Source organism: Platalea leucorodia (genome assembly GCF_965183815.1).
Source record: "Platalea leucorodia genome assembly, chromosome: 4".
Classification (NCBI taxonomy): Eukaryota; Metazoa; Chordata; class Aves; order Pelecaniformes; family Threskiornithidae; genus Platalea; species Platalea leucorodia.
Window position 1 is genome coordinate 115,904,224 of NC_138826.1, and position 14,803 is coordinate 115,919,026.

Consider the following 14,803-nt stretch of genomic DNA (forward strand, 5'->3'; position numbering starts at 1 on the left):
TAAGACATATTTTGCTTTGAATTATTGATTAACATGCAGAATGTTTGCTGCATTTTCATATTATGGCAAGTGCATTTATTTTCTTGTAATGGTAATGGGTACTTTACTGCAATTTGTAACATCTTTGGGATACTTTTGTGCAGCCATTCCTTGATAAATGCCATAGTCTTTTCCATTTTTCTATGACGTTATTAGCAGTTATCAGTTTTGGCTGAAAGCACCACAACCTTTTTGTGTAAGGAAGGACACAAGTCAGATTCTCCGCACTGATGCAATAATTTCATCTCAGTTTCTTCATAGTACAATAGTAATATAGAAGTATTTTGTGCAATACGGTGGAAATATTACTTGGCATGTGGTGTCAGCAGTATACTGAGAATACTCTACTGTAATATTGTGGTAGTGGGTAAGAGTAGAATTACTGTCAGGACTAAAAGATCAAAAATACTTTCTTTTTGTCCCCTTCTCTTCAGATTAAGAATTTCAATAAAATAAATATTATTATTGTGCAATACTGTAATTAATTGTAATATTATGTGTATTCACTTTATAAAGTATTTCAATTATATGAAACATGCAAACATAAAAATGATATTACAATTTTAAAATCATTGACTAGTAATAGTCAACAGCACTCTGACTGGCTTATAAGCTTTAGCCTGGAAATAATGTTGAATGGAAATATGAGCATACAGGTCAGTTTGAGTGATGTTAGACATATTTGAGGTCAGAGGATAAATGAGGAAGAGGGCTAGAAGCAAAGCATTTAACTCATCCTGTCCTGTAGAAAAGCAACTTTCCCACAGCAGAAGTAGGTGGACTCCAAATGTTACAGGAAGGCAACTGGTACTGGATGGGGAAGATGGCAGCGAGAGGAATAAAGATCATCAGTGGTACTAATGAGTTGTGTGCCATTAGAGCAGGAGAGAGCTGTCTTCTGAGAAAAGACAGGTCCTTTGCTATGCTTATCCCGTTCAATGTGAGTGTCTTCTCAAACTTAAAATTAAGACCAGACACTGCAATAAAGATCTGAAGTTGTTCTTTTTCGGTATATGCTTCTCAATCAGTGGAGCAGGAAGCCCTGTTTTCAGTCTCTTTGCACTGCTTTGCCAGAAATGAATAATCAGTCTTGTTAACAGCTGAGTTTTTGCATATACATTTACAATGCAAGAAAATGCTGTTTTGTTAAGCCTATATTCTTACTTTGTTTATTCTTTAAAATAGGCCAGAATAAGGTCTTTATGCAGCCATAGTAACAACTGGTTTGTTTAAAAAATGAAAATAAGCAGCTTCAGAAGTGCGATATGAGTGCCAGGTGTCTGTTTATCAGAACCGCAGGCAAGTACAGTGCTCCTATGGATTTCAGTGGGTTTGAAAAGTAAGTCTGAGCATTTCTGAACACTAACTGAATTTACAAATTAACTGATACAGTCACAAATCATGGAGAACATCACCATCTCCAGATTAAGGGCCCATTTTACTACTGAGTTGTTCCAGGCATATATATGACTCTACTCATTTTGCATTTAATTTTTACAGTATCAAGCTGGAATAGTGTAATGGTGAACTAGGTCCTATTCAGTTATATCAGAAGAAAATGAGTGTAAATAAATCAAGATAGAAGCCTTTACATCATTCTTCCTAGATGGAAAGCAATGGAAAATCAGGTGTGCATCCCATAGCATGTTTCCTACCATCCTCTGTGGCTATTATGACTACATACAGGAATTGGCTTTAAATAAGTAGGTGTCTGATACAAGCAGGCTGTAAACAGAATAAAGAAATAAAGATACGAACAATTACTTCATAAACATACGATATCTATAACATCTTATCCATTTGATTTGCTCACTTCTGCCTTCAAACTCTTAACTAAATAGTTTACTGAAAAAACAACAATCTATTTCTATTTCTCAGGAGAGTCAAAGCAGATTTAGGAGAATGAACAGGATTCTGTTCTGCTTCGAACATCATCATCATCATCATCATCACTGACTGTATTCTGATTGAGGAACTCGCTGGTGATGATCAAGCCAGAAGCAATAGACACTGCCTTACAGGGTTCAGTTTAATCTAAAATGTCTTGTGGTATCTTTTCTCCACCTTTTCTAGGTGCAATAATAAAAATATTGCCTCTCCCTGCCTCTCTTTATTGTATCAGCCACATATATTTGATATGGAAGCCTTTGAAAGACAGTAAGTCTGGAAAATGTTCCCCTTAAATACAATCACATTTTGTAAATAATATTAACTTTACGTTTTTGGAGTTGTTTCTAGTGATGCACTCTAGGTGGTGCTGATAATCTAGAGTGTACACTAAAGGCATTCTGTAGTTAGTAAGAGTTATAAGAGACTTTCTGAAAGGCTCTTCCAAACGATATGTTAAGAAGTCATGGATTTGTGATTCTGGATTCCAATTCCAAATTTTTATTTTGGCATTTATATTAAAGGTGTACTGGTTTGGGATTTTTGTTTGGCAAATAATATAGATTGGTCTGTTAATAGAGTCTTTCAATTAACTTAGGGGTTTTTTTTCAGTTTCTTCTGAAACTACTATGCTCTTCCCAGTTAAAAAAAGAGGGATAGTTTAGGGAATTCACACCTTCTAAGATTTTCTCTCCTATTCTCTTTCCAGGTCTTTGCATTTACAAACTGTTCAGACTGGAGTCTGTTCATCTTTTCCACGTTTCATTATAACTAATGTTCTCCCTTTTCCCTGATGCAATTTGGAGGAATGACATTGATGAGAAAGGAGGAAGTTTTAGTAAGAATAGGATTCTCTAAATTTAGCAACTTTCAATAAATTTCCTTCAGTATGCTCCTGAATAAAGGAAGTCTGAAAAATCTTCAGTACAATGCCTGTTACAATCAAAGGAAACCCTTCAGCTTTTTCAGTTGGCATCTGAATTGCTTTTGATGCACAAGAAGAAAAAAAACAACTCTGAATTACTCTGTTGCACACTGGCGACATTTAAGTGGAAAAAGAAAAATTTCTCTTACACCCTGAACATTGACAAGCCCATCTAGACTTTTGTAACAACTGGTGTGCAGAGATATCTGCTGAATGACAGATACTCTAGAGACATAACGAAGCAGGTACAGAGACTCTTTATATGCTCCCAATCAGCACTGGTATTATCTTGGATCCATGGTAAGCTGTATTAACATGGCACAAAGCTAGAGCTTTTGAAACCTGTTAAGAGTCAAGGTTTATTTCCTCTGGCACTTGGCCACAGTCATGGGGCTGAAATGTTTATGGATCTGAGGTACTATGTCCACATAGGGCTGTGTTTCACTATGTGATGTTTACAGTTTGGATTGTCATCTGCCTTGCACAGTGCAGGCATACCCATATTGCTTGACTACTATAAGTGGTATACCAGATGGATGTTAATCCTTCTGTGAGCCTTTCATCTCTCAGACTCGCAAGAACATAAGATGGACCTGGAAGAAGCTGCTAGGGTTAACTTCAGAACTGGCCATCTAGCCTAGTAGTAAAGTGTAAGAGCTGGAGAATCTTTGGGTAGTAGATTGGCCATGGACGGCTTCTCAAGCTATTTCCTCTTGCCACTCTGATGCTTTTCCAAGGTATTGTGACTCAGTCACAAAACTGAAACTGTTGAAGCATGAGTGTTTTGTGAAGCCCACAAAAAATTATCTGGATAAGTATCTAACTCCTCTTGAGAATCATATCCACACATCTCAAGCCAAAGGGAAAATGTATCGATCTCAACACCAGCTGTACTATGGCACTGAGATATCTGACATAGACCAAGTAAATGTGACAGTCATCAAACTGGTGTTACCAGCCAGCTTCATACTACTGTAAATGTTTATATAAATGACAGTAAGAGACTGAATTACTTCTGTTATTCATCATTTTGTCTCCATGATGGAAGCAGACCTTCCAGTGTTGCTGGCAGCAGGTTGTCCAGGTTCTCTGGTTTTCCCTGTAGCACTACTGCCATCTGTTCTGCCAATGCACATATCTGACGTGCTCAGTATTGTTGATTCAAGGGTAGTCAGAGCTCAGACTTCCTCAGTTTCCTACTGGGGAATCCAGACACACTCCTTTGGGCACACTATCTGTAAAAATTTGGCCACAAGATCCAATGGACCTTCTGTTCACTTATCTTATATGTATAAGATAAGGTGACTTTATCAGAAAACCCCCTCTGGACTGTCTGTCCTCTCAGCAGGGGACTATATTGAAATTCGTCGTTGCAGATCAAGTTCAGAGGTCAATCATCTTCTGTGTTCTATGCTGGATGAACAGTAGTTCTGTTTGTGAGTGTGCACAATTATAAAGTGGGATCCATTGAGTTTATTGACAGAAAAGGTTGAGAAGGTATGGGATGGAGGTCCGTTTATACTTCAGATACCTATGCTGGAGGAGTCCAAACAGAATACATTAACATGAAAGTCAGATAATACCTGAGATACATCATTCAACAGCAAGGATGGCTCATCTTTTCCTAATCCCCCCTTCTCCAGACAAACACCTAAGTGGTCTTTTCTGAAATGATTTTATATTAAAATATAGAGGTTCCTTAAGAAAGAGGCATTGCAGATTGTCATGTCAAACTCCTTGAGGCCTTAGGAACTCATAGACTAGCTTCATAAATTAAAGTTAAGGTAAAACTAGCTGAGATTTCTCTAATAAAATAATAGAACAATTTAAAGTTTAAAGTTAAAATTTCTCAGGGCTTTGCATTGCTAAATTATGAAGTGTCCAGAGATGAAAATTTCTCAGCCTCTCCAGGTAGCCTGTTACAGCACTTAAACACTCAGTGTGAAGAATTTTTTCCATTTCACTGGTTGGAATTTCCTTTGGTGGAGCATGTGACTCTTGACTCTTTTTTTTCAGGAGAGTTTAGCTCTGTCAGCTCCCCTTTTCCTTAATGGAAGACTACAGTTAGATCCTCTCCTTGGTCATGCTGAGCAAACCCAGCACCATCTTCCTCATGTGCTTCAGCGTTCTAATCTTCTTCATCAGCTCATGACAATCTCTTTTTTTTCATTAGTGGTCTAAAACCTAGAAACGTTTCTCTGAATGTGCCCTCAAGAGAGCTCAGTGGAGGCATTCCCTTGATCTGATGGCTGTATTCTTAACGCAGCCCAGTATATGGCTGGCCTTGCCTAAGGGCATGTTGCTATTCATACTTAAGTTACTGCCCACCTTTCAAGTCCTTTTCTGCAAACCCACTTTCTCTCTGGTCAGCTCCCAGCCCATAATATTTCATGGAGTTATTCTGGTCCAGATGCAGGAGTCTGCATTTGCCCTTGAGCTTCATGAGGTTCATGTTGGCCCATTCCTCTGGCTTACTGAGGTCTGTCTGAAAGGCAGCCCTGCCTCGTAGCGTACCAACCACTAATAAGCACTGTCCAAAGTTAATGTTAAGTAAGTTAACCCAGAGCAGTATGCAAGCACACTTGAAATTCAGTGTTTGGGCAACAGCACTATTTGAGACTGTAAAAAGTTAACAAGTTACTTGAGTTTTTTCAAGCACAATTGAAAGCATATCCTCCTAAAAACAGACGAGCATTTGACTCAGAGCAACTCAAGTATATGATCTAGCAATTCCTTAATATCATTCCTATTATGTACTCATTGTGAAGCCTTTTCTGTATGCACCGCATGCTTCCACAGTGATTTAAATATTATATTATATGAAATATAAGTTCTTGTAGTCCTGGTGCCTGTAATCATCTGTGTTTACTTCAGATTCCATTTATTGATGAATCCTGCTGTTTATCCTCTTCAATTTAAAAAAAAAAAAATCAGATCTACATAGCTTTCCTCATGATTTTTCAGAAATTAAAATAACTCTAACATAGCTGTTTCAGAAGGGTCACATAACTGAACTTAGTGTTCTAGATATCATCCTGGATGTTTGTGTGGTGAACTATCATCTAAATTTTCCATGCTATGGAAAAAAGCCTTATTAAAGTAAAAATAACTAATATAATGATAATTGGTAAGAAAAAAATTATGTGGTTAACATCAGCTGAGACACTTTATGTCTATTTATCAATACTTCACATTTTTGTGCTCCTTTTTTCATACTAACTCCACATTTTGACAAAAGAAGAATATTTTGCAGATTTAATATCCATGTTAACTGTATTCATATGGGAAAAGGATGTCATTGTGGGGTCTTCAGCTCTGTGGCTTCCTTTGTAAGCAATATTATTCTTAAACCTTAGGTTCCTTAATTTTTCCATCTGAAAACAAAAAAAAAACACTTTTACGTTTTTCATGGGGAGGAAAATATTGTGTCTGTGAAAAACATTCAAAAGCTAAGAATACATTGATAACTTACTTAAGTTGAAAATTTTGCCTTTTTTCCTCAAAATATTAAAAAATATAAAATTTGGATTATTTTCTTTTTATTTGCTCTGCTCCTTCCTAATACTTCTGTTTCCTTTTTCTGCACTGAGTATAAGTAAGTGAGTGAACTCTAAGATTTTTGGGTTTCCCTCCCCTAATTTGTCATCTGCTATCTAGGAAACATTACCAAATAGCAGAATAAAAAAGGAAATCTTGTCCCTTAGCTCTCTAGTAATATCACAGTAATGACACGGTAACATTGGCAAAGCCATTTAGTTATATAAGAAAGGGAAAAGGAATGGTGTAGTCATTCATTTTTACTGCTTAGAGAGGTGAAAAGGAAGTAGAAGAAGGAAAGAAACAACATTACAAAAGTCAAGAGGAAATATTTTTAAAATAATAAAGAGTTGTTACATTTTGTCAAACAGATTTTTTTCCCAAAATATTGACATATGCAATAATTCTATTCTCTTTCTGTGAAAATCTCAAACTCACTATATGTGAACTGTACTAGCTTCAGTACCCTCATTATCCTTGGTTCTATATTTGCAACACATGCTGATGCAATGGAATATGTGACATTGTGTGAGCAAAGATTATTGAGCACTGGGTGGGTGCTCACTGGCTGAGTATCGGTCCAGATAAGACTCACATAATTTTGGCAAGCTTACCAATGCTTCAGCTGAACATAGTCTGTGCTCTTAGTGAACCTACACCAATTCTGTGACAGTAGATGTATGGCTGAACTACTGTGTTCAGATTAAGAACTCTTTATTCCAAAAGTTTGAAACTTGATGTATAGATTTGGCTCACCAGTGAAAAAGCAACATCCAGTGCAAAGCTATAAAAGAAGCCCAAACCCTTCAGTCTCTCCTGGACCAATACTCTGACTCCAGACCACGCTTACGGGATGTCTGTGATATATTTGAAAGAGCTATGAACTGCACTGAGCACTGCTTTTTTCCCCTGATTTCTCACATGAGGACAGCAAATATCTCAGGGTCTGACCTTTCTACAAAGATTAACAAATGATCTCTCTGCTATGGTGAGTTTAAATTTTCTCCTGGCTTATTCCTGATTCACCCAAGAAAATTAAAAAGAGCAGTCAGAATGTAATGCATTATAATGAATAAGTGACTTGAGGTCTTTGAACTGATTCCCATGTATTTTCCACTGGAGTGTCTGACACTCTCTCCTGCGGACTCCTGCAAGAGGTGCATCTCATATTTTTTGGGGGGAAACAAAAGAAAAAAAAAAAAAAATAAAAAGGGAATCTTAGCAAGAAAATGGACGATGCCTGCTATCTCTGCTAAAAGGATTTACTTTCTAATACCAGGTGAACAGTCAACATAGTACATTAAAAAAAAAAAAAAGCTTAAAACAATGGGGAAATATTTTGTCAACATCCCACTCTGAACATTTCCAATTCCCAGTAGACCCATATATTAAGACCTGCCAAGTCCCACAGTGCCTTGCACAGCCAGAAATGAACGAAGAATAAAAGCAAACACAATTCTGATTTGACTTGTAGAACTCTGTGACTAACAAACATTTTAACCTTTCCTTTTGGTGTCAAACTAACATGCAGGAAAAAATATGGAAAAGGTGAAAAGACATTTTTCCCAGCAGACTAGCATTCCTTCCCGTTTATCTGGCAGACTTGTTCGAGCTAAGCCAGCCTGTGACTGCAGTCCCTTCAGCAGAACACGAGCAGCTCTGTATTGTAACACAGCTGTGTAGTGGCTGGATAAAATTTGATTTCTGAATGCTGAAGAGGACATAAGTAGGTAGCTTCAGAGCTTACAGAGATTTCCAAGATGTCATCTGAATTGAACTATGCTGTGTGGAGTGTGTCCACAAAATTTCTTTTCTATAAGAGCTGTTGCTGTATTGTAATAATCCCTATAGAAAAGACTGTAAAAGAAATTGTTCTGCTGCTGAGATAATGCACTGCATCTGAAGAGATCTCTTTTATTCTGTATGGATTCTTATACTACATACTTATGGAAGCTGGCTAACATCTGCTGCACGATATTTGTTCTTTCATTCACACTCCAGGCCATAATAATAACTAAATAACACTCTTATTTTGGTAACTATTTAGAGTGGATGGTGGTGGTAACTTTTTTAAAGATATATTTCACCATAACTCAGTGTTAGACCTGATTAATTCAAAGAATGGAGTGTGGCAGCAAAATGTGGTAAGGCAAAAGAGAGAGAGAGATTTCCTAGGGAACTCAGTCTATAATATTGAAATTATTCTGGGAAAACTCTGTCTCCTTCTCAGTGTAACTTCTGGAAGGAACGTTATTTCTCCACAGGAGCAAAGTTGTCTCACATTGTCTTTGTGGCTTGTAACCATTTTCGACTCTGATTGAGCCCTACACGTTGTCTTCTGTGGTCAGATCTGCTTAGCTTTCAAATGTCTTCAACCGAGATACCTAAAGTACTTGCCATCTTGATGGTATCCTGAAATACAGTGAGATAGTGGCATGACCTATCTCATCCTGACCCATGTAGCATGAGGAGGAAATACTGGGAATTTTCACTCTTTGGAGATTGTAAGCATTAATGATGTTTTTAGTATTCTTCCATTCTGGTTATAAAGCAGTGTTCTAATTAATACAACTCTAGCTGACACTTCCCCTAGAAAAATATATATTGTCCTTGGAAGAATTCAAGGGAAAACGGAAATTATCTCATTCTTCTCGGCTCCCACTCCCCTTTAAAAGGAACTTAAAAGCTGAGCATTTCTTCCTGAGCTAGGCTGGCCTCCACCCCAAAAATGTTCTGTTCTTAGAGAGGGAAGGAAAAACAAAAACAAAATGGTTTTACTACTCTCCTGAATGGAATGAGCACAGATCAGACTCCCTGGGTATTTGGGAAAGGAGATCCTAAGCTCATATGTTAAGAACTCCACCCACACACAATAAGTTGATGGGAAAAAAAGTAAACGTCTGAATCCTCAGGTCTCGTAAGAAATGAGGTCAGGACTTAGGTGCAAAGGAAATGGAAGAGCCTAAAAGACTAGCCAGATGGTTTCTGAATGCCAATAATGTCTAAGTGTTGTTCAATAACAGCTCACAGCTGGGGGTGGGTCTCCATCTTCAGTGCCTAAAAGGAAGTGTGAACCTCATTTGGTAATTATAGAATAACATGCTGAGATGGGGAACCTGTACCTTCAGGCAGCACACTAGTTTATGCCTTCAAGAGTGATGTTTTTGTTCCTCAAAGCCACACGATCATTTCCAGAATTAAATATTATCCTTCCAGTTTTATTTGCAAAGTTGTAACTTTAAGTAGAATTGCTTTCTAGTCTCCTGAGGTCTTGTTCTCTTGCCGTCTACAGATGCTTTGTACAAATGTCTCTCTCCTTAATTTCTTCTCTTTCCAGCATTTATCATGTCTCAAAGTTGGCTTTATCTGAGTCTGCCACTAACTGAAGTGCAGAACAGAATCTGCCCATTCTTTGGACAGTGACTGTGTTTTCCCATTTGCTCATTTGAGTATTTTTCTCATCAAAGATTCTGCAAGGTAAGGCTGCAGCTATTTAAGATAGTCTGTGGGATAACTTGAGTTAGCCCATGTTATAGTGTCCCATGTCCCAAATGTTTTGTTTGTTCTGGCAATTGGTTTCATGTTTTCATATTTATTATTAAATCTGTTGTGGCAGTACTTTCATGGGGTGCAGTGTGCGATTTCCTCCAGAAGTCATTGTAGTGCCTATTCCTTTTTTTAAAGTGTTGTGCAGCTGGCAAGCTGTGTTACTGATATTCCACACAACTCTGTCAGGCTCTTTATTTATCTGCGTGCCCTCTGCTGCTCCAGAGTCACCCTGATGGAAAGTCATCTCTGGGTGGAAGAGTTGGCCGGATGCCATGCAGTGCCCTGTGTGACTCCAGCTCCATGGAGGGAGGGGGTCACATACCAGTCATGGTCCTGCTGGCTGAGCAGTCATGCCTCATGCTTCAGTGTGGTGCTCTGCTTGGGTCTTAGATTTCATTTGTGCCTGCTCAGTTTTTAAGTCCCTCTGCAGGGCTGAACTCCAGCAGTTGTGATCAAACTCCTCGTATATATATTCAACCCCATATTCTGTTCAGATTTCCACTTTGTAGTTAAACCATTCCCTACATATATAGCTTAGGAATGCAGGTTGCTTTTCCAGATGACCGGCTCTCCTGGATTGTCCTTTGGTATGTGACAGAAAGAAATAAGTCTTCTCACTCAGTATTTGCCCCCTACACTCATTTTTCTGTTGAATTTATAGGCAGCAGCTATATTAGTACATTCAAGAATGCCTGGCAATTATTCTGTAACTGGATTGTCTGTGCTTGTAAATTGTTAGGGCAGTCCCAGTAAAGAATTTGGTGTGTTTGTGACATTCCCTGGACAATTCATAGACTTGGCTTGCCAAAGAAAATTGGCACAACTAAAGGCAGATTACTTACAACCTGTTTGGTTTGAAGGCTGTGACAGTTTATAAATAGACTTGAGGTGGACTGTGATAATTGTTCTCGGTTACTGTAGGTGCAAGCCATATTTTCTGAAGCTGACATGATATAAAGGACAAAGTGTTTGCAAGTTGTCACATGCAAGCTTGACTCTCAAAGCCTTATTCTGCATTACACCTTCCCGTGCTTCCTAAGTTAGCATTAGAGTGTGAGAACAGGCTGAGGTGGTTTTTATGCCCACAATATGCACAAATCTGCAACATCAGAGATGGGAGTTTTGCTTACAGCAGGAAGAACTATTTAGATCACAGGTATGATCTAAACTTTAGAGAAAGTCTTTCCAGTATGTGATGCGATAACAACATAATATTATTGTATTGCTTTGTTTCTTTATGTCAGGATTCTGGCTGCCAAGATGCTTTAGCTTCCTGGATTTTTGAACCTTTATTGTAGCCATCTCTTCTCTCTCCTCATCTGCTGAAATCCCTTGAATTAAGAGTGCCTTTAGCATATTAATAGGCTTAGAAAAAAAAAAAAAGGTCAGTAGAAGCATTATTTGTCTTGTGGCTTCATTCATATCTTCAACTGTTAGGGCAAATTAGTCAATAAATGGCAGACAAACACTTTCAAAAATGCACTTCTCTTCAGATGGCTGCAGCATCCTACTTATCGTATAGTACAATCTATGCTGATCCGGGTGCGCAAGGAAGCCAATACCTGTGTCCCATAGGAACACAAAGACTATTTAGCAAAGCCGTCCTTTCAGTGCTGTCTGGGCATCTTGCGGCTCCCTTCCACTCCTGCCGCAACCCAAAGCACTATCAAGCAAAAAGAGCAGCCCATTTTCCTAGTTTGCCCACCAGTTTATTTCCTAATATCCTTCTCTGATTTGTGGGGAATGCTCAAGGTTAACATCTGGAAAAGTGCTGACTTCAGAAGTGAACGAGCAATGATGAGCTCCCTGCTACTCTGTTGAAATTATTAGTCTGCCTCTGGTCTGTGATTGCATCAGTATCCACAACTAGCATTTTTTGGTCAAGGTGCTGATCGGCCACCTGCTCAGCATCCTCCCCATATCATCCTCTTGGAACACATGTAGTAAGGGTAAATGGTGAAAATGTCTTGCTACTTCCAAGATCCAAGACTGAGGAGAGTTTTTGGGAGAAGAACACCAAATAACAAAGGAAAACAGGTGATATATCATTTTTAATAGAGAACTATAGTGTGGCAATACTGTCCTTTTCCTCTCTTTTTTTTGTATATCAAAGATGTCACAGTGGCCAAAGGTAAAAATGTCATGAGCTGTGTGAGAACTGTAAGAGTAGGAGGAAGAGATGTAACTTTTAAAAGATTCCCGAGAGACATGCCCAAGCACAGAAGAGGATATTTCTCTGACATATGTGTACTTTGGGAAATGCTCATCATGTTCTCGGGGGGCATTTCTAATTATGTGACACTATGCGAAAAAGAACTGGAAGATCCTTTTACTTTATCACCATTTGATAGCCCAAGATGCCATTTTGAGCATCCTTTTTGCACAAGTTTGTATCTATGAAAACAAAACAATGTTTGTAGATTATATCATATTCTTTTAAAAGTGCACATTTGTGTAGAGGCAACAAAAATAAATATGAATATATATAAAAATTTATTGTTCACTTTTATGCTGTGTGTTCTTTATTGATAATTCATTAGAATCATGAATGCTTAATAGAACTACCTTCTGTCACTGCTGGTACAATATTGAAATGTATTTGTTCACATTAGTTGCAACTGTCTGCAGATGCCTACAGTGTACAAGTCTACATCTGGACTAGTCACCTTCTGCCCTTTTCATAGGCAATGAAAAATAATAGGCATTTCCAAAGTTCAGTTTCCTCTCACACTTGCAGCATATAGTATAGAGGCCTCATCTTTTGCTGCTAAAAGTCTTCAGCAAGAATGCTAACATATTTTGATCTCCGTCTGCAGTGCTCTCACTGTTATTCTCACTAAGGTTCTTCTGAGCATGGTTCTCATCAGCATATCTTTTGCATCAGAACCCTCCAACTTTTTTTCACTGCTCCAAATTCAGCGATTCTCCAGGGAGAATTTGAATAGTGTCCTTCTCCCATGCAAGTATCTGGTGAAAGATTTCTTAACGACAGAAGCTAAGGATGAACTGTTTTTCTCAGAGTCATTTGACAAATGTCCGGAGAGACTCCAAGAGCCAAAGTTCAGTTTCTCATTTTAGGAAAACACTGTGTAAAGATCTTGAAGTTAGGAGCCTTTCCAGACTTCAGTGCATGAACATGTTTAACTTGTTACCGGAGGTTTCTTGCAGTGGTTAGTGGCAGTCACTCTGGAGACATCCTGATAAACTCCGAGACCTGCTGGACAAAAGGTCCACGTGAATCTCATGAGTGGCTCCAAAAAGGTTTGGAAAACTATCAGAAAGTTGGAAAATGGCCAAAGCTAGTGATAATTTCCAACACACTGGAATAGGAGTAGCAAGATGAAATAGATTTATTGATAGAAACACATTTTTCATTAAACTAGTCCAGTGGTTGGTCAATGAACACAAAATGAGGAAACAGTGATCAAGAGCAATGGGAGACAGGGAGTGTCCCTATGATGATAGCCATGCATCTTTGTGTTGACAAGAGTTCTTTTGTGTGTAGGGTGGTTGTTTTTTTTCCCTGTTCTGCATGCAAGATAACACATTTAATTTCACTTTAGTAGATTAATTGTGTAGTCTAACCATTCATCTAGGTCTCACTTTTGAAAGGACATTTTTATGTCAGAGGTTATATCTAATTAATAATTAAGAATGAAATCCATCTCTGGAATAAATTCTACCTGCTTCATTGGCCTGTAGTCTGAATATTAAAACATTTGTTCAGAACTCATGCCTTTCAAAATGGAAAAAAAACCAAACCAAAACAACAGAAATAATACAGAACTGTTTTCTCTACCAGAAAAAGAAACATTAATGAACTTTACAGGCAAACAAAATTGTCTGCTGTGTGTCAGACTACAAAGACTTACAATCCACTATAGAAAAACATCTGTTTTACTACAGGCCAAGTTCTGCATTGTTTTGAGTCTGTGTGGGTGTACGTGGAAATTATATGGAAAAAAAAAATAGAGACATAGCTCTAGGGGCAGGAAAATATTGAAAGCCTCGGTTCTACATATATACTAAGGGAAAGAAGAAAGTGGATATACAGACGTCTTCTGAATATGATGCCTGTCTTAGAGTTGCAGATTTGTCGTAACAGGCATACCTGAAAGGAATTGTAGCTGATAATATCCAAGTCAACATAGTCAAGGAGAGTTCTTCCCAGAGATAACATTACACTGCTGAAATACAAGAGGCATTTCATACGAAACAGTGCTCAGTTCCATCGTCTTCTTAGAGAAGCCTCTTAGAGCCAAGTGCAGAAGCTCATAATGGAGGCAAAAGTCTAAATTAGCCTTCTTTCTCCTTATTACACATTTTCTGATTGAAAATGTCAGGGGCATTCTAGACAAAAAGGTTGTATACATTCACCTTACCACTTTGTAAGTAAACACCAGGTGAATGCAATGGGCAACAGACTTCTGCTATGCCCTAACTTTTACAAGAAATATACAGCAAAATTGTTTTGATGTATTTGTCTGATGTAATATATGCAATCTGAAAGTATGACCATGAAAATTCTTTTATTTGTAATAGTTTTGACAGCTTAGATGTGTTTTTCAATTATTTGTTAATAAAGAATATACAAGAGGGTTATGGTGTTTAAGTAACAAAGCAAAGACTAGTTGTATTAAGCATTAGGAAAAAATGAGCTTATGGAAATAATGGTCATAGCGAAAAAAAAATCACATATCTTTTTAAGTTTGGAAAATAAACTAACAAAGAAATGAAGTGTGGAAGTGGTCATGCTAGCATGAAAATACAAAATATGCATTTTGAGGAGAATGGAGATCAGATGTTCAGGTCAGGAGAAAAAAAAGATAGTCACAAGTTGTAACAAAGAAGGTTTCTATTAGATCT